This window comes from Spinacia oleracea, chromosome 5, assembly GCF_020520425.1.
Source record: "Spinacia oleracea cultivar Varoflay chromosome 5, BTI_SOV_V1, whole genome shotgun sequence".
Classification (NCBI taxonomy): domain Eukaryota; kingdom Viridiplantae; phylum Streptophyta; class Magnoliopsida; order Caryophyllales; family Amaranthaceae; genus Spinacia; species Spinacia oleracea.
In genome coordinates this window covers 36,481,436-36,494,947 of record NC_079491.1, presented here as the reverse complement: position 1 = coordinate 36,494,947, position 13,512 = coordinate 36,481,436, and the positions used below count along the sequence as shown (strand labels likewise).

Genomic DNA, 13,512 nt, shown 5'->3' with positions numbered 1-13,512 from the left:
AGTGAGAATTGTGAAGAAGCTTTCCAGATTTTAAGGGAATGTTTGACCTCCGCAACTGTTGTCGCGTCAATTGAAACCTTATAAGCCTAATTACCAAACCCATGACCTAGAGTTAGCTGCTATTGTGTTACCTGCGAATATTTGGAGACATTACCTTTATAGGGCAACATGTAAGATCCTTACCGAGCACAAAAGTCTGAAACTTTGGCAATAAGGTCCAGTTGAATCTTGGGGACAACATCGAAAAATGTACTGCTTTCCACCCTGCAATTGATGGTCAGTCTGAGGGGACTAACCAAACTACGGAATATATGTTGAGAGCCTGTGTTATTGACTTTAAGAGTAACTGGGGAACCACCTAGATTCGATTGAATTTCTTGAAAAATAGATACCATGCGAGCAGTAAGATGTCACATGTTGAGGCATTGTATGGGAAAGAAGTGTAGAGGTTCCACTTGTTGAGATGATTTTAGTGAAAATATAGTATTGGGAGCAGAATTCGTTGAAGAAAAGATATCCAAAGTTATTCCCTGAGATGAGTTACGAGGGCGTAACTCGTTTTCTTTAAGGGGGGTAGAATGCGATAGAAATTCGCGCTTTTTACCTATTTTTATGGTATTTTATGCATTTTATGCTCATTTTTAGCAACTTATACATGTTGATGTAAAGGAAATAGATTCTCCGCATAAGAAAATGTGTTCTTGAATATTACAAGTAACTCTTAGTTGGCAAAAGAGTGCACAAGAGTGGCACAAAGTACTTCTACAATAAGAATAAGTTGGAAAGTTTGGAAAGATATGTGAATTTTCGTGTCAAGTTTCGGGACGAAACTTCTTTTAAGAGGGGTAGATTGTAATCCCCCATAATTTTATATATTTTGTTTATATATTTTAACGTATATTAATATATTTAAATATAATTTACGGATTTCAGAAATGAATATGTAATTAAAATATAATTATTTTATTTCATTTTGAATACTTTTAATGATTTACGAAATCAAAATGTATATTTGAATTTTACGTTAAAACGATTTCGAATTACGAAACCACGTTCTATTGAAATTAGAAAGCAATACTAAACATTGTGGATTCATCAACCTAAATCCTACTCCTAGCCCAATTGGGCAAAGCCCAAACCAATAAACCCAACTAAATACTCCCTCCTCTTCTCTACTCTTACGTGAAACCAAAAGAAGAAAAAAAAATAAAAGAAAAGAGAAACCCTCCTTCAATTCACGCACAACTCAGCCATCTCTCCTTCCTCCCCTCCACGCCGTCGCCCACTGCCGGACCACCACCTGCACCGACGACCACCGTCGACCCTCGTGGTAACTCCTTCTTCCTCTCCCTTCTTTCGGTTGTCTTGCCCTGCTCCTCCTCGTCGTTTTTCCCCTCCTTAACGGTGTTATTGGTTTCACAACACCACCTTTGCGCCTAGCCGCGCCGCTGAGCCACCGCCTTCGCCGCCGGTATGCTTCTTCCTCCCCCTTCTCTCTTTTGTCCCTTCCTCTCTTTTGGTCGTGCTTGCTCCCCTCACTCGGTTTTCTGTTTCGCCCAGCCTCCGCGAGTCTCTTCGCCACCCGCACAACACCACCTTCGTCAGCTCAATCGACCGTCGCTGCCGCGCCGCAAAGTCTACCGCCGGCCAGCCTCCTCCTCATTCTCTCCTTGTGGTTATTTCTTAAACCCTAAGTTATTTAAATGTTTTAGTTATATTATTAATTTAATTTATGTTTTGATTGAATTAAATTTATGATTTTTGTGATTTATTTATGAATTTCAGATTTTAATATTGCATAATTGAATTACTAATTTTCAGATTATATATTTTGATTAAAAATAGGGTTTTTAATTATTAAAGCATGGATTTTTAAGGTTTTTATAGTTTTAAACCATGGTAGGACGATTACAAGTTATTAAAGTTATTGTTTTTTTATAATTTCAAACATGTTAATTATGTTTTGGAGTAGTTTGAAATTAGTTAAATTGCTGGAAATTTAAAGTATGATGCTTTGAAGAGTTTTCAACGAATTTCAATAATTAATATAATAATTATGATGCTAGGAGATCAAATATTCAAGTTTCGATATTGGAAAATGTTCTAATTATGTTTAGGAAGGGTTTGAAGCTCCCTAATGTTGCTGAAAATTCAATATGAATTGATATGAGTCTATATTGGTTGTTGTTAGGTGGAGAATTCTCTGTAGGCGACTTTTGAATTATTAAAGTGGTCTTGCAGTTTGTTTACACAAGGTACGTACATACCTGTGTGCTTGGAATGCGTGCTATTTGTTGAAACCATGTTGAAATTGTTGATGAACTTGGTTATGTTGAGATTGTTGATGAACTTGGTTATGTTGATATTATTGATGAACTTGGTCAGGTTGAAATTGCATGTTTAATACTGTTGGATGGACATATTGAACCTAGATTGCATTATGAGAATTATAACATGTTAGTATGGATGATTGATACAAACATGTTGGTTGGGAACACTAGATTATTCTATATATGTTGGTTTAGATCGATCGATCGTTGTTCCTTTTTAGCTTTTCACTACTTTATGAGGGCGGTGGACCTTGTTTAGTAAGTTGAAATTTTATACCCATATACAGGGTTGATCATGGTTAAAGGAAAGGTTGGGTAAATTGGAATGAGTCTTGATTGATGCCTTTATGATCACTTACATAATTCCAAGATAAAAACAGTTGTGAACAAATGTGGATTGTATGCCTTATGTGATTGTTGAGTCATAACAGAGTCTCAATTTGTAAATCATGTAAAGTGAAACTGAGTAGCAATAGCTTTAGACTGTGCACGTCTAAAGTGACGGACAAACAGGAGTTGGGGTTCATGGTGGTAGCCCATGGCCTTTTCTGGGACCGGATTGATCACCGTGTTCTATTTTTATTAAAACGTTCCTCGATATCGCAGGTCACTGAGGTTACGGAGTCGCGCCCGTACCTCGTCTTCCTTAGTGAAGACTTCTGGATGGACAACTCGGTCCATTGTCTATTTCAACTAAAATAATATTATTGCTAAAAGTCTAGCCTAGTCTAGTCTGGTCAAGTATGGTCGTCAAACTATCATGTTTTGTCTGCCCTTGTTTGTGTTCATTAGTATCATGTTAGGGTTGTTCGTTTAATAGAATCATGTTAGGATTATTATTGATTTAGTATGTAGTACTCAGCTTTGCTGATTACGTGATTTTGCTTGTGCATGTTGATCATGGCTATGCCTTATTGATCCTGTGATGAACCAATCTTTGGTGAGCAGTCTCTAAGGATCAATAAGCATTGTCCATCTGCAGGTTTGAAGATGTTGCATCATTGGGATCGGGAATAGAGAGCTTGTATTTAGTTTTGATTTGCTAAGTTGACTTGGGTTTGTTTAATTGGACTTTAAACTTGTCATACTATTTATATTTCCTTATTTTCGTTGGTTGATTTTTAGGACTAAACCTGTAATCGATTATTTATAATCCTAAAAGTTAGTTTTATGTTTTCCGCTGCAAAATTCTGAATAAGCCGTTACGTTTTCACACGGGCGATAATGCCTTGATAATTCTCTATATTTTATATTAAAAGGTTATTTTAGAAAAGAGAGAATTGTCGGGGTGTTACATGTCCCTTCAATCATTTATGCTGAGCTAGTAAGGATATCCTGCCTCTGGAGTTATCGACGAGCGAATTACTCCTCTCGGTAGTTACAGTCCCCCGAACCCTCAATCTCTACCTTGCGGGTGTATATTGAGAGATCCCCACACCAGGGATCACAAGGGAACCTACGGCCGTCGTGGTCAAACATAATTGCACTCCCTTTATGTCACGATAACCGGGTTTTGTCAGTTTTTCTCATTGTCGTTAAAAACTGAATGGCGACTCCTATATTACTAGTCAATTGGGTGTATACTCACAGGAAATCCAATTACACTTGATTGAATAAAAAGAATCGTCACACCCACGAGGGGCAAGGTCACGCATTAGCCTCGCGCTTTTTCGACCCCCTCACAGTGGCGACTCCACTGGGGATAGTGAAGGAAATACTCGTGCTTGTAGGTAATCAAAATAGCCGAAGGGTGAAACGATCCTACCCCGCGTTTATTTCCCCATCAAGTTGGGACGACCTGAAAATCAGCATATTAATGTGAACGGGCAGAACCGCATAACGAATCTCGGCTCCCTCGGGAGTTGGGACTAAGGATACCTTTTTTCGCCAATAGGGGGGTGCATACTCCGCGCATGTTTCCCACTCGGTACTTGTGCAGGTAGTACACCTATCCCGAACCCAATCGCTCGCCCATTAGGTCCCTCTCGCCTGCATGCCCCCTTGGCTTGCACTTGCGGGTTGGCCTCTTGGGCGAAATTCTTCTGTTGAAGACACTACCTCGACCGGGACATGTGTTGGATCTACGATAGAAGCGGTACCAAGCCAGGCGCAAATACTACCCATAGAAGCCTATCATAAACTACGTGGCATATTTAATTTTCAAATCCATGTTTGTATTGTAGTTATGTGTAGCGAAATATGTGATTGTGTGTGACAAACTATCCTAGAAAACCAATGACCTTAAAAATTGCCCAAACATTCATAGACTAATTTGCCAAAGAGTTATACCGAAACACGTGTTCCGCAAACCCGAATGATCGCCACAAAACAAGCGACGCTCGGGATGGCCTGTAACGAATCCCACAAACGCTGTCACGCGTAAAGGACGTTATTAGGCAAGCACGCAAATCGAAGTCGCATAAACAGAAAACGGAAAACGAGAACCAGCCAGGGACGCATTTTCAACGCCCCTGGCTGGGCGCCAAAATTTCTCACCCCCACTGCTGGGCGCTGAAGTTGCTGCTTGACTTTCTGGTCAGGCGCAGCAGCCTCGGTGCCCAAGCAAAAAGAAAGTACCTAGCACAAAAAATGTTCATCAAAAGAATTGCTACGAGGGCGTAAGAAAAGCACTCGATTTCAAAAGGCGACTCGCGAAAAATTAATAACTCTTTGTGTCGTCGTTAGGCCTCCTACGACGGCAATTCTCGGCACCAAAACCGAACATGCTAACAACTATGAATGTCACACAGGCAAGTGTTTCGAAAATCCAAAGAATGACCAAAATTAAAAAAAAAACCCCAAAAAAGTGTACCGACAGAAGAAAAAGCGAAAAAGTGAAAAACCAATTTAGAGAGTCGAAGTCTAGACTAAGTAATGCCTGAAACTTTGGGAACCTAAACTTTAGCTTATCTTATGCCTAGGACTGGTCCTGCCACTTGGTGCCGATCAGGGAATCAACGGCTAGTGCGTCTCGAAGATACATCACCAAGTCTAGCAACTCCAAGCTCCGTCCGTCGTCCCTCATTTCAAGGATCTCCGCTTCCCCAACCTCGATTCGCACCTCCAAACATGTCCATCGAAGATTTGCGAGACCAGATGGTCCAAATGACCCAACTCATGGGCCAACTGAAAATGGAAAACGAAGCCTTAGCGGCTGCGCAAGCCAAAAATGACCTCGAAAACGAGAAGAGGATCGAAAAAATGGTCCTACAGCAAACCATGGGGAGCAAATACTTCTCCCTCGAGCCTGAACCTTTTTCTGGCAAATTACCAGAAAAGTTCAGTTCATCTGACTTACCAAAGTTCAAGGCCACGGACAACCCCTGTGATCATCTACTGAGCTTTGTGAATACCATGAACTTGAAAGGCGTGGACAAGTCCATGTACCTACCTGCCTTTCCTTTGTCCTTGGAACCTGTGCCGCTCAAATGGTACTATCACCAGGACCCTAAGCTCTTCCCCACCTGGGAAGACTTTGTCAATGTCTTCATCAAGCAATACTCGTCGAACATGGATTTCCAAGTCACCATGCGCGAGCTGGAAGTTCTCTTCCAAAAGAAAAATGAGGGTTTCACAACCTACTTTGCTAGATGGAGGGACCAGGCGGCCCAGCTAATCAATAGGCCTCCCAAAACAGAATTGGTCCAAAAATTCATTGACAACTTGGACCCGACTTACAGACAACACCTTAGGTACCTGGGACTCGACACTTTCAAAAGGGTTTATGATGTGGGAATAAAAATCGAGGACGACCTCGCCAAAACCATACAGAGAAAACCTGCATATAAGACCAACACCTATAATCGGGGAAACACACCCCAAGCCCAAGAAGTCCATGCTGTAGAAGAGGCTCCCGCCCGAAGATACCCTGTAAGATGGGTCCGAGACCGAAAGTTTGCCCCACTCGGGTCAACCTTGGTACAAGCCTTTGAAAGACTAACCAATCAAGGAAAGTTGAGACCTATAGGCCCCACCCGTGACCCTCCTGTCAAAAACAAATATTGGGTCGAAGGTACTTACTGCAAATTCCATCAAGGAAATGGGCATGACACTGAAAACTGCTGGCATCTAAAACATACGATCCAGGACATGATAGAGGATGAAGTAATACCTCTTCCTAACGTTGGCAAACCCAACAACAACAAGAGCCCACTCGGCTCTTGTCACATCTCTCTCGACCAACCAGAGAATTTCGACCCCACGGTGTATATTACACCTCAAGGTGCACCACTCGCTGTGGTACCTATGGATCGAATCGAGGGGGAAGTGTGCGGTGTGTGGAACGATGATGCTGAAGATATTTACCTATCTCAAGTCTCGGGCCAGGACCTCTTCACTGAAACTTGGCCCGGGTATGCTCTCATTGACACCACCCCTCAGGAGCCCGAGGTCGACAACCTCACCCGATCCGGAAGGATATACCAACCGGATATTCACCCACCTCCTATGGACGACATCCCGGTTAGGCAAACTACTGAGAATGGGCGGCACACCACCATCGCGGAAGTCATTGAAAATCCTCTCCTGAAACAACTAAAAAGAACCGAGGCTGAGATTACCATCTGGGATCTTATGTGTACTTCAAAGGAACATCGCGAAAAGCTTATTCGCTCACTTGACCTCATCTCAGTACCCACAGATATCACACCTGACTCATTGGTTAGCCATGTCACGAGAGATGCCGGAGAAAAGGCCATAGTTTTCACTGATAAAGACTTACCCAAAGAGGGGGGTGCTCACAATAAAGCCCTTTACTTAGTGGTCGGATGCAAAGGACAAAACATCCCCCTAGCGCTCGTAGATAATGGTTCGGCGGTTAATGTCTGCCCATTGCGAACCGCCCATTGCTTGGGGCTAGGAAGCGATGACTTCCAAACCTCCTCACAAGGGGTACGAGCTTATGATAACTCCCGAAGGCCTGTGTTGGGAAAAATCAACCCTACCATACAAACTGGGCCTGTGGCACGCACCACGGAGTTTCAAATAATCGACATCAAGCCCACTTTCAACCTCCTCTTGGGGCGACCTTGGCTCCATGACTTAGGAGGTGTGGCTTCAACCTTGCACCAAATGGTTAAACTTAACCATAACGGGGTAATACTGGAAATCCGCGCCCCTCCTCTCGACGTCAGTTGTACTATGGTTGGAACGGCCGAAACTGCAGATGACCTTTATGGGTTTCAAATGGAAGAAGCAATCCAGTTCATCGAAGATTATGATCCAGCATTCCTAGACCCGCATGCATCCCGAGAATGCTGTTGGCTCAAGGTTATTTCCCAGGAACCCCATTGGGCATAAGGAAGAAGGAATGCACATTCCATCCTTTTCCCGACAAATCTACTCCCTTTGGCTTAGGTTATGAACCAACGGAGGAAGATATTGCTGACCGCCTATCTAGGCTACGCCTTAACAAAACCAAACAAACCACCCTCCTTCCCCCATATCAAAGGACCCTTAACGGGATGTTTGTTCGGGAAGGAGAAGAACACCCATGCTGTGATTTCCCTGAACCCTTCGTTCAGGATGGCTTGCTAAAACCCGGATTTGAAATTTTCCATGACTGCCACACCTTGGATGAGGCACCCCACCTCACCAAGACTAAAACAGCTAAAACATTGGACAACCAGGCTCTATGGACATTGTTTAACGAATCGAGGCCTATGGAGAACGAGACTGTGATGACTACCTTAGCTTTACAAGACGAAGGTTTCCATCCAACCCGGTTAATTTCTCCTGCATCAACACTAGAAGAGGTCGGGAACGGATGGGTGAAGACATGTCAGTGGGTCAACGCAAAAGGAATAGAATTCAAGATGAGTACCGGTGAAGGACCGAAGTTTTATGAGACTAAACCCCGGGCTTGAGCCATATAGAGCACCATTAGTAAAAAACGCCTAGTAGTTCTTTAGATTGACAAAAAATAATAATAGAGACTTTAGATGGTCCTAAGGCCCTTTAGAATATGGGTCAGTTTTATTTCAGTATGTTTTCCTTACTTTCCAAATCAATAAAGGCGTAATATTTCTCCTAAAAATTTTATTCTAACACTAAATAAACACCAAATGTACTTGCAAAATAAAAAAAATAAAAATAAAAGCGGCCCACTATAGGCCCAACAAACAAAGCCCACTCGGTTTTGAAATAATGCCATGTGAACCAGTTCCCGAAGCCCACAAAATAAACCACACTATCCCATCCTCAAAAAGCCAACCAACATAAGAGCGAATCCATGCAACCCAAAATAAAAAAGAAATCAAAAATTTAAAACAAATGCAAATGTTACCAAAAAAATAAATTCATAAAACATAGAATCCACCAACAGCTTTCACATAGATTCCATCATACCCTCCACAAAGATCTTCATAAGTTCCGCACCCTAACTCCATTTTCAAAACTGTTTTGAGTCACCAATAGAAAAAATTAATCTGGACAAAAATGCGTTTCACGCTAACAGTAAAAAAAGCCTCCAAAATAGCCTCAAAATTAACTTTAACTACGAAGCAAAATATCAAGGCACAAAAAACGAAATAGAAATAAACGCAAGAACATGTGAAGCAAAAACGTCAAAATTGACCGCCCAAGTTATTTTCAGCGCCCAGGGCTGGGCGCCGAAATTTCTGACGCCCCAGCCTGGGCGTTGGAACTCTCTGCCTGCCAAAAGTTTTCCTTGTTTTCAAAAAGTGCCCGTCATTTTATCCGCACACAACGGAAAAATAACGAACACTTGGGGGGTACAGTACGTATCCAAATAGGTTTACCAACAAATCGGTCGAATTTTACGCAACCTATGGGAAACGGCAGATGAAAATAATGGAAAATACTTCACTCATTTGACCGATTAAGTAATATGCTTCCACTTCAGGACATATCTACCGAAATTCGACATACTAGAACTTATTCTAAAAGCTAAGAACTACGCGCGACCTGATTCTGACAAGATACGTAGGCAAATAACCAAAAGGAGAAAGAGAGAGGGACTGCCGGCGGCTGGTGCAGGCACGACGACGAGGGAGGCGCGACTGGTGGAGACGCGACTGGGCGGCGCGACTGGTGTTGGTGGTCGCGGGTGGTTGCAAGCAACGAAAGAGGAAGGAGAGAATTGGTGTGTGCAGTGCAGCAGCGACGCTGCAGGTGGCGGCGCAACGTGGAGGGAACGACGAAGGTGGTTGTGCGACTGGTGGTGGGTACGGCGGTGGGCTGCGGTGGTTGCTATGGTTGCTGCGAGAAACCGAAACAAGTAAGGGAAAGAAAACGAAGGGGAAGGAGAACGAACGAGTGAGAGAATGAGATGTTACCGTGCGCCGACGGAGAGGGACTACGACGGAGGAACAGGCGGCGGTCAGGCAAGGTGGTTGACGGCGGCCTGAAGCAATGAGATTGCAAGGTTTTGAGTTGTGTTTTCACGTGAAGTCTAAAGCAGAAGGAGGGTTTCTTGGTTTCACGTGAAAAAGAGAGGAAGGAGGATTATTTTGGGTTTATTGATTTGGGCTTTACCCAATTGGGCCTAGAATTAGGATATGGGTTTTAGTGTTTCAGTCAAACTGAATAGGATTGTTTTTCCGAATTCAACGTGTTTTCCTAATTCAAATTCTTTTCAACATAAAATTCTAAAATTATTTTTGATTGCAAAAACCGTTAAAATATTTAGAATATATTTAAATAGGATTAAATATACATTAAATATATAAATATAATAAAGTTCAAAAATCGTTAAATATTTAGAACGTACTTAAAATAAAATAAATATACGTTAATTATATATTCATTACTAAAATTCATAAATTCTATTTAAATATAAATAATATACATTAAAATATATTAATAAAATTTATAAATTTACGGGGGATTACAACTCCCCCCATTGTTCATACTCAAGGTATATACGTTCCAAGAGTTTTGAAGCTTGTTCCGGTTGCACTTTACGTTTATTAATATTTTATTTGAAGGTGAACTCAAGAATCAACAATGTACATTCATACAATTAATAAACAACAACCAAAACAATCTTATTTTAATGCTTTAAGACTTGTGATCAACCAAGCAAGACTTTTGTGAAATTACTACCATGTTCCTCCTCACCAAAGTGAGACTCCACATCATGCACATTAACATGAGGGTTGTGCCCTTGCACGACAAATCCTAATTCATTTCATACGTAATATTCCCAACTGAACCCTACATGTGCGGTGGCTTACATGAGCTAACCCTTCACATGTGGTAAAATAAATAGTACAACGAGGTATGAATAATTGGCTCAAAGTATGCTAGACATCCCGTACAATAGCATACAATTAAATAATCATCCCTTGCATGTGAAACAAACCATACATGCATAAATATTGAACAACGTGATTGACAATGAATTCCATACTCATAATAATCTCAGCATGCTTGTTCAACCAACAATTCAATAATTCCAATAACATTAATCCACATGATCGTTCACCCAAGCATATATGAATCCACATAATATAATTCACATCATCAACAATCATGTAATGTCATTGACAAAAGGTGTGGTCGCCCTAGACTTGTACGTACCTTGAATACCTAAGCGTAGGGGCCACTTTGCAATAACGAGCACTCAACTAGAAATCACCTCCTATCATCAAAATAATGAAACTTAAATTATTTCCATGTTCATTAAATTTCCAGCAACTTTATAAAATCTAAAACCTTGTTTAAACTTTAGAATTCAATCGTTTTTCAAACAATATAAACGTCTCAATTTGCAAAACCAATCCCTAGTGCGAAAACATACTTTTTCCGCCTTTAAAATCAATAAAAATCAACACGTTAAGCCTTTATTCAAATCTGAAAATATAATTGATTATCATAATTAAAATCATCACCTAATTATGCTAATCAATTGACTCATTAGGTCTAGGTTAAAATCCTAACTTGAAAATCCCATTAAAACTAATTTAACATCATAAAAATCAATTCTTTATCCAATAAACAAATCTGAAAATTCGTCCTTTAATAATTAAAACAAGCCTAATGAATCACAACACGCAAATTCTCAAACCACGGTATTCATAGCCGGTTCCCAGCATTTTAATTACTCAAAACAATATTAATATTATAATTTAAAATACGGAATTGAAATAGAATAGGTAAGGAAGAAGAGAATTATACCAATCCGGCCTATAGCACGGAAAAATCACGAATTAGGGTGATTGGGCGAAAAAGAATTGAATTACGAACACGAACAACACACACACACACACACACGTCCGTGTGTGTGCGCGCGGGGGATTGAGGGGCGACGAGCAGGGCTGCGCGCAGGGGTTGGCGCGAGGGCGCAAGGGCTGGCGACAGGGGCTGGCGCGAGGGCGCAAGGGCTGGCGACAGGGGCTGGCGCGAGGGCGCACAAGAGAGAGACGAGAGCAGGGGTGTGCGGTGCACACGAAGCAATAACAATACATCAGCACGGCACCAACAGCGATGCGTGCTGGATGGGCGGGCAGCGAGAGAAAGGGAGGGCGAGAGTGTGTGTGTGGGCGACGGGCGAGCACAAGGCACAAGGCACGCAGCACTCGAGGAGCAAGGGCGATGGCACAGCAGCACGAAGGCACGAGCGCGAGGCTGTGCGGGCGTGCGTGCGGGCGGACGAGAGAGAGAAGATGGAGTTGGAGTGAGGGGCAAGCAAAGCAAAAATAGGGTTTATGAATTTTAGGGGCTCATTTAATGATGAGGAGTCCTATTTATAGGCTCCTTATTTTTAATGGGCTAGGCTTAGGAAAATAGAATTGGGCTTAGCAATTAAATGATTGGGCTAGCCAAGAGTTTGGAATTAAATTCTTTTGATTGGGCTCGTTTAATAAAACGAATTGGAGTTTTCATTTAAAACCCGAAGCCTTTAAAAATCATTTGCAACCCATTTAATTTCCCGACTCAAGAATTAAATTCGTTTCGTGATTAATTAAAATAATAAATATTCTAATTAATTAAAATACATTTAAATAAAATACATTTAAATATTATTTAAATGCGAATTAATCGTAAAATGCTTTATAAATATAATAAAATATACTTATAAATATTATAAAAATGCGAGGTATTACATCTTTTGTGAGCAGTCTCTAAGGATCAATAAGCGTTGCCCATCTACAGGTTTGAACGTGATGCATCATTGCCTCATTGGGATCGAGATTAGAGAGCTTGTATTTAGATTTGTTTTGTTAAGCGATTTGGTTTGTTAATTTGGACTTGAAATTTGTCGTACTGTTCGTATTTCCTTATTTCCGTTAATTGGTTTTTGGGACTTAATATCTAATCGATTATTTATAAACCTAAAAGTCAGTTTTATGTTTTCCGCTACAAAATTCTGAATAAGCCGTTACGTTTTTACACGGGCGATAATACTTTGATAATTCTCTATAGTTATATTTATAAAAGGTTATTTTAGAAAAAGAGAATTGTCGGGGTGTTACAGAAGTAGTATGTATGGAGTATATAACTTCGTTGGTTGTTACTACACATATCATTTTTCAAATAAACACTTTTACTTTGAGTCATTTCAGAGCACTCTTCATTTCACATTTTTATGATCTATTACGATAATCTACCATAAATGTAAGGAAATAATAATTTGGACCACAAACTATTAATTAACGCGGTGTACAATAAATATTGTAAGGCGAATTTAAACTTGTCTCAAAATGTTTAAAAGTTATCTCGATATAATGTAAAAGTCGTTTATTTTTTAGTGAGATTTTTTTTTTAATTTATAATGTAAAAGTTATCTCAATATGCGCAACGCACGTGTCTGTTAAAAATTTATAATTTTAAGATGAAAGCTCCTTTTTATCGACTTGTATTATTTGAACTTGTATTATTTGCACTTATCTGAACTTAACTGGATTTATTTTGTCTGAAATAACTTAAAATAAGTCGAAGATAACAAATTCTAAGTTGTTTGTTGTAATGTAATGGTTTCTTTTAACAACACGCAATGTAATGTAATGTAATAACTGTTTCATTATATTTTGTTTACCTTAAAACAAAATAGTGCATTATACTTATCAAGTCAGATAAGAAAGTAGTACATATTACATTACAAGTGGGTAGCGGATTAATACTCCATTTATTGGGACTCACGATTGTGGTTCTTGTACCTTTTATCTTGCAGCACTTTAGTAATTGCTACACTTTTTCCAGTTTTCAAACATTTTACTTA

At 40.4% G+C, this 13,512-nt stretch overlaps 1 long non-coding RNA gene across 1 annotated transcript; it reads left to right on the top strand.

Annotated features, from left to right (window-relative positions):
• The first annotated feature begins 858 nt into the window (after positions 1-858).
• On the top strand, positions 859-2,211 carry LOC130460585 (uncharacterized). Its single transcript, XR_008920435.1, has 3 exons — positions 859-1,471; positions 1,561-1,675; positions 2,192-2,211. It is a non-coding gene; the product is annotated as an uncharacterized lncRNA (long non-coding RNA).
• The last annotated feature ends 11,301 nt before the right edge of the window (positions 2,212-13,512 follow it).